Source organism: Nannobrachium achirus (genome assembly GCF_963921795.1).
Source record: "Nannobrachium achirus genome assembly, chromosome: 11".
NCBI classification, from domain to species: Eukaryota; Metazoa; Chordata; class Actinopteri; order Myctophiformes; family Myctophidae; genus Nannobrachium; species Nannobrachium achirus.
Window position 1 is genome coordinate 46,243,973 of NC_137820.1, and position 7,788 is coordinate 46,251,760.

Genomic DNA, 7,788 nt, shown 5'->3' on the forward strand with positions numbered 1-7,788 from the left:
CTGGCCCCACCGTGATAAAACGTTATGGCTGGCATAACTTAATTATGGTTAGCAGATTAGCTGCTATTGTTCCATTTAATGCTTTAATGATTTTTTTTAATACCAAGTAAAAGGTTAGCCTACTTAATCTTTTGGAGTGGTTTTTATGGCCCTGAATATTTGGAGTGCTTGCTGTGCCTTTAGCTTGCTGAGGGGTGGGAATGACCCCATTTTCCTTCCAAGTCTTCAGTCTTCATGTGATGTCCTAGACCTCGCCTTCTCGCCTCCTGAAGAAGTGAACTTCTTCCTCCTTGTGTCCAGCCATCTGCTACAGTATATCAGTATATCTTTCCAGTGGTTGGTGCATGGTGACTGACTGCAGCAGCATGTGGTTCAGCCCAGTCACCTCCAATACATTGTGGAGCGTAGCTACATCTCATAATGTAATCAATGGTTTGGGGTTCACTGAACCCCCAGAGGCAATCAGAGGTTATTTTGATTTGACTTGCAGTATCCCATGCCAACACGCAGATGGTTCAATGGGGGTTGCTGTAGCTCAGGAGATAGAGCTTGGTTCCCGGTTTGATCCTTGGCTCCACCTGGGTTACTGTCCCAAGTTACTGAACCCCTACTGCTCCCGGTGAGTTTCCACCGCCGTCGGGATGTGTGTGTGGATGAATGGGTGATTCACATTGTAAAGCGCTGTGAATCAAGGTTGGTTGTGGCCTAGCCTCGGGAACCCAGGTGTTTGTTTCAAAGGGGAAAAAAGCCTGGGTAAGCCCCCTGATTGTATTTCTTTAATCTACGTTATTCACTAAGAATAACAAGCAGGACCCCTTGTGATGGAGGGGCTCACGGGAGCATCATTGACAAGCGACGATATCTTAAAGGCCCCTCTTAAAGGCCCCTCTAGTCCTTAGAAGAGGCCCGGCTCGACTAGGCTAGTCGTGGCCAGTAGCGAGTCATTTGTAAGTGGTGAAGCCCTTTGTCCATTGGGCTTTCTGGCTGCCAAGGCCAGTTGTGCCTTTCAGTTATCCTGGCATCGCCAGGTCTTCAGTGGTGTCCAAGAAACAACCCTAGAGCTGAGCTGTTTCTGGGGAGCAGACAGTGCGGTTGTGGTTGGCCATCTGTGTACTCACAGCTTTGGCGTTAACTGCTCTGTGGGTGTCAGTTGTTTTGATGGGGGGGTTTATAAATGTATAATGTTGCTTGCTTTGATGCACCTATAGTCACTATCCTGCAGGTTTCATCGAAAGATCGAGAAACGAAAGGGTTTTGGGGTTTGTATTTTTTATATATACTAGCCCTTACCCGTTCAAAGATATGAGCTCCAAAATGATGTGCAGTGTGTGGGTTATGGGATGTGCACTGTGCACACAGTATATGAGGGATGGAAAGTAACTTTAACTGGTGCTTGCATGATGTAGGAGCATCAATGTAAGAAACCCGTTTCGTTTAATGGCTACAGAGATACTGTCCCCCCCCCCCCCCCCCCCCCCCCCCCAGCCCGCCCGCCCGCCCACCCGCCTGCCTGCACACACACACACACACACACACACACACACACACACACACACACACACACACACACACACAGAGCTGGTTACACATTTTGCCTCAAGCTAGATGCAGAATAGATGTGCCTCATGCTAGATGCAGAATAGATAATAGATACACCATAAAAATGCTAATATACAGCATACGATTTGTGAAAGTGACAAACGGGCTTCACAGTTATGTCAGGTGTGTTCATATGCTAATGGTGATGCGATTTCAGATCAATTGCTCCAGCCACTGAGGAGAAACGCTGAGACAGACAGACACTCACTCACTCACTCACTCACTCACTCACTCAGACATTCGAAAAATTATAGTATAGATATCAACAAATTGACCACTTAAGCCCTGTTGTATAATTTGTCGCACAATGGTAACATGACAAAACAGTGAAAATAGCAGATCCTGAAGCTTTTTTGAAAAAAGTAAGACATGCTTTAAATAAATTATTGATCATTAATCGTTACTTATTGATGATTGATCAATCTGGGAACCCATTCGGTTTGTTTTTCTGCTGTTCTGCAGAATCTGCCATGAGAGATTAATGATCGATTAAATCGATTTGTTTGATTAACTGTTGCACCCCCAGAATGTACACTTTAGGGTGTGTGTGTGTGTGTGTGTGTGTGTGTGTGTGTGTGTGTGTGTGTGTGTGTGTGTGTGTGTGTGTGTGTGTGTGTGTGTGTGTGTGTGTGTGTGTGTGTGCATGCGTGCAGGCATCTTGTCATCCAGCAGCAGCAGCAGAGGGCGTGTTGCGTGTCTCTCTCAGGTGTGTGTGCTGCAGCTGGTGTTGTGAATCAGGCCGCTGAACAGACACATCCTTGAACCCGGCTATTTCACAACACCAGGGTGGCACCTCACCACTGACCACCGTGATGACACCACCCACCACATGATGGCGCTGTTGTCGAAGATCCTGTTGAACTGGAGCCGGACCCTCATGTTGGAATCTCCTATTTGCAGTGGTTCTCAAAGCTTTTCATGTCAACCCCTCACACACACACACACACACGCAGCTTTTTGTCTCCGCCAGGCCGAAAGGCATGGCCGAGACTATCTTTTCGCCCCTGTCCGTCCGCGTGCGTGTCCGTGTGTCCTTCCGTACGTCTGTGGACAGCCACTAGGCCGAGAAAGAAATGCCACTTCAAAATGTTCAAATCAGCCTCATGGTGGCGCTATAACAGGCCGATTCGTGTTTTTACCAGTAACTCCACCGATCAGTCTAAAACTTATTTGCACACTCCGTAGAGATCAAGGAAAATCCTTTGCCCTGCATTTTCACATCTGATTTTTATAGTGCCACCAGGAGGCCAACTTATGTAAAACATTTTTTTTGATATTGCTCCTTCAGATTTGTAAAAAAAAAGAAAAAAAAAGAAAGAAAAATCATGTCAGGCCGCAGATGACATGGCACCCTTTTTACATTTGCCTATATAGCCTGACCTGGCGGAGAACTGTGTTCGGAAGAGCACTGCTTCTAGTTTTTCTTAGATCCAGTGAGCTTCGCTTGTAGATCTGCTAGTTTTGAATAGCCAATGTTGTATAAATGGATAGTGGTAGCCTACATAGATCTGCTATTTTGACTATTTTTGGAAAAAGATACAATGTTATTATCGTGACAATCGTATTTGGTCTAATATCGGGATATTTTTATTTTATCCAGCAAGGATGATTCAAGGGTCAGACATTTTTTAGACGGTAACCAGGCATTTTTTGACCATGTAACCATATGAACTTTGAGGTTCATGCGAAGGAGTTAGCTCAATTCCATTCTTTCCACTCAAGATCATTAAAGGGTTTGTTTCATCCGGTCATGTCTTGATTATTTAGTTTTTTTGTAATAATGAATTGCATTCTTTTCCAAGTGCTCAAAGCGCTTTACAATGGTTCATTCATTCATACATTGGGAAGTGTAGAAAACAATGTATTGTTTTCTACACTTCCCAATGTATGTATTGTTTTCTACCCTGTGGGCCTTGAGCCTGTAATAAAGTTTATATATTGGAATGAACAAGCATGTCTCTGGTCCTCCAATCGGATGCACTGGACATGTTTTCATGGGCACCGCCTGGTAGGCCTATATCATCTCTCTAACTCGCTTCCTATATCTCTCTGTGTTCTTTTCTCCATCTCTTTCAATCTCCTTTTGGTCTGTCTGTCACTCCAAAAATCTCAAAATATTTCAAAAGCACACACACACACACACACACACACACACACACACACACTTTCATACAATGAGAAGATGGTTCTCTCAAGTGCTTGCACCTGGTCCACTCGTGAATGTGAATACATAGGCCTACCTTGTTTTCCTGTGTATGCAATTCCTTGTAAATGCAACATGTTGAATTCCCTGCTATGGAGAAACAACTGAATAAAATGTATTCTTATCTTACTGAAGTGACATTTATCTGGTTTGGACTTCTTGGAAGGTAGCCTAATTAATCTAGAGTCTAAAGCCTAAAGTTTTCATTGTGTTATTATGTATATTTCAGAACTGTGCACCCCACCCAGCCTGCTACATTAGAGAATCATTTGTATTTTTCATAAGAAAGACTGACTTAATAAGAAAATTAGATGATTATCTAAAACAAATTAGGAACGTTTCATTCTTTTTGAGCAATAGCCTACTGTCATATGACCAAGTAAAGTGGCACAGCACTGCAGTATGTAATTTTTTTCCCAATCTGGTAGAGTATATTAATACAACTAGTAAGACGCCTCAGGGCGACATGCGACCAGGGCGAGGTCGCGCCATGTCTTGGCAGTCTGTCCAGTGATGTATATCGGACCAGTTACCCATATATGGAGATCCATGTACTGTATATGGAGTCTATCACATCTGACATCATACATACAATCCCTTTCATGCCCATACATGGAGATCCCTTTCTGAACCAGCCACACAGATATGGGTCTTCCTCCATATATGGGCATTCCCTTATGAAGTCCTGTTAGATATGGGCTGAATATTGATGACAACAGGGATCTCCATATGGGCATAAAAGGGATTCTGTTAGAGTGGTTCCCATGACATCACAACATACAATACATGTTATGCCCATACATGGAGATCCCTGCACTGAGTATCTGACTGTGATGTCACAGTGATGTGTCATGGGAACCACAGTATCAGGCGTTACCCCTGCTCTGAGCCTGTGATGTCACAGTGATGTGTCAGGGGAACCACAGTGTCATGCGTGACAGACAGACAGAGATACGTGGACAAAATGTGCCGGTTTCCATAGTTAACTGCGACCTTTGGTCGCAATAACTTATACAATGTGGGTGCTTGTATTTTGTCCCCCTGCTCTTCTAGAGACATTTAGATAGTGTCATGTAAAAGGTCATGTATCACATAGAGTGTGTTCGGATATGCTCGCTCACATGGTTTGTATTGGCCATCGTCCTCAGTGCTATATCCAAATGCACACATTTTGACCTGAAGGTCAAGATTCAAGTTATCCTATTACCTCAAAAACATTTCAACACTTATGCAGGACACCGGGTTCAAATCTCGGGTAGAAGAGGCAGCCCCAGCGGCAGGATGCAATGGCTATAATGGGGCCATCCGTGAGCTTAATGTTGCGACCACTAATATGCAAATTAGTGTTTCGCCTTTGTTTTCGAGTATTTGCCGGTTTCACTGATGGGGCCGGGGGGACCGCGCGTGATGGGGCTCGGCCCCAGCAGTCCCCCTCGTGCTGCCGGGCCTGAGAAGAGGAGTGATATGGCCTAGTGCAGCTTTAAGTACAGTATACTCCATACCGGCCTAACCTCTCCAAAGCCTGTTCCTTTCTAAATTCTTCCCTGCATAAAGGCACATTAGCTAATGTTTTGCTCCTTGTTCAGTTAGACTTTGCTGTGCACATTAATGATAAACCTAATGACTGTGCACACTCACTGCTTCAGGCGTTACAAGCCGCTTAATGGGCTGAGGCCGTGGTTAACAATGTAATTTACTACAGCGCTTAGCTCTACACCCGACTGACAATACACAGGAGTCATTGCTACGCATCACGTTGTGCAGACATTGCAATCATTTTGTACACAGAGTGCATGCACACATGCAGGTCTTGTCTACCCTACAAGGAGAGGCCTAAGGGTCTCTTTGACATCAAACACTAGCTCAAGGTCAATACGTTTTGTACATGTAATTATCCTCTTGTTTTCTTCCTGCTCATACTCGAGCAGTATTTGTGTTAATCTTTCACAATAGTGATTCTAATTTCACTCCAGTTTGGTTAATTGTCTCCGCCAGGCCGAAAGGCATGGCTGAGACTGTGTTGCACCATGTCTGTCTATCTGTCCGTCCGTCCATGATGCTGCAAAAGATGAATGCAGCGTTGCTGGCCCACAATAACCTACCTGACCTCCTGGTGGAGTTTCAATATATGGTATGCACATGTACTGTATAGCAGCCTAAATGTGCTTGATAAGGTATCAGTATTTCCCATGCACAGTGAAATCCGTAGTGTTCATTTTACTGGATATTGTATAAATGCACCAGTGAGTAATAATTACAGATTTAGTTAAATTAACACTGAGGATTGTACTGCGTCCTTGTTTTGGATCACTCAAGGTTATCTAGTGTGTGTGTGTGTGTGTGTGTGTGTGTGTGTGTGTGTGTGTGGGTGTGTGGGTGTGTGTGTATAATGATGCTGTTTACAACTTGCATACAGCTTCAAAGCCCTCAGGGTAGCGGTGCTCTGTGATATTAACCATATAACATATTCACACTGCTACGCCCAACCCAATGAGCTGGAGGGTTTGGTTCATTGTATTCTAACAATTCAAACCCATTAAAGGACGACTTCCCCACTTTGCAACCTATCTTCATTTGGTCCTTACTAATGTTCACGATAAAATTGCACATTTTCTTCTACTCAGTCTGTGTCTCTTAGGAGGGCTGTGTTCAGAAACCCGTCTGCCAGTGACAATATCAAAGATATATATTTTTTAAACTTACATTTTTATTATCGTGAGAACAGTGGCTTCCATTATAACATTGCAACTTTTCAGGAATAGAAAGCCTGCAGTTTCTATTATCTTGGATTCCCCATTGATTGCGACCGTCAGGTCGCACTTACTATCAAAACCTCCACCGGCTGTCTGTCTGTCTGTCCGTCTGTCCGTCACACGTCACACTTTTGCCCTGCTCATATCTCTGCAACCGTTGCCCCGATCCATGCCATAATTATTCATTTGTTGATATTTGACCCCTTGAAGTTTAACCATGTATATTAAGTAAACTAATACTTAGTTGACTCTGTACTTGGTCAGCTCTTTTTAACTCTTCATCTACATTGCAACGCATTGTGACCTTATATCTGCTGTCTTTGGCAAATGCCCCACCCCCGGGCCCAGAATAGGGATGCTAGGGTTCAAGTGGTTAATTGGTTAACATTTTCAGATTACAAGCAAATCTAAAGATCGCTATGATAGCATAATAATCAGCAGAGGTGCTCTGATGTCTGATCAAACGGCTTAGATTACGATTGGTTGATTTTCACTCCAAATCTCTGTTCCCTGATCCGGAAAACCAATCTTTTCTGACAGGAGCTATACCATTAGTAGTAGGTCTACAAAAGTCAATCGCATATCAGTATTCTATTGCAACTTTTACGACATGCGCATACACCCCCTCCTGTCTCCACACACACATATCGGTAGGTGTAGTTTCAGTTAATTAGTTTTGGAAATATGATAATTCTTCCCTTATGCACAATATCGGTATCGGAATGAGAGGGGAAATAAATCAATGATCGGGTTCGGCAGGGGTGTCGGGCCAAATTCTGGGCCCTGCATGTGTACAAGGATTCACTGCGTTATTTTGTGCTTTAACTATTGAAAAATAGCAGATATAAAGCTCACAGCGCGGTACCGAGTGTCGTGCTGTGAGCTTGTAGATCTGCTATTTTTGAAAAATCATGAACATTCTTGAAGTCTTTGAAAAAGTCTTTGAAGGTTTTTTGAAAAACCTAGGTTTCTATGTCAGTGGTGCTCAAACATTTTCATGTGAAGGACCCCCAAAATTATATGTATTTGACCACGGACATCCATCTCAAAATATTTAGTTCCAGGGACCCCCCCAGAAGCAAAATATGAGTTACAAATGTTCGCTTAAAAAATACATATATTCAAAGATTTGCACACATTTTCATGACTTTTCAAAAATAGCGCGCTGTGAGCTTGTATATCTGCTATTTTTCAATTGCTAAAGTATAAAATAATTAAGGCCCCTCCACCTTG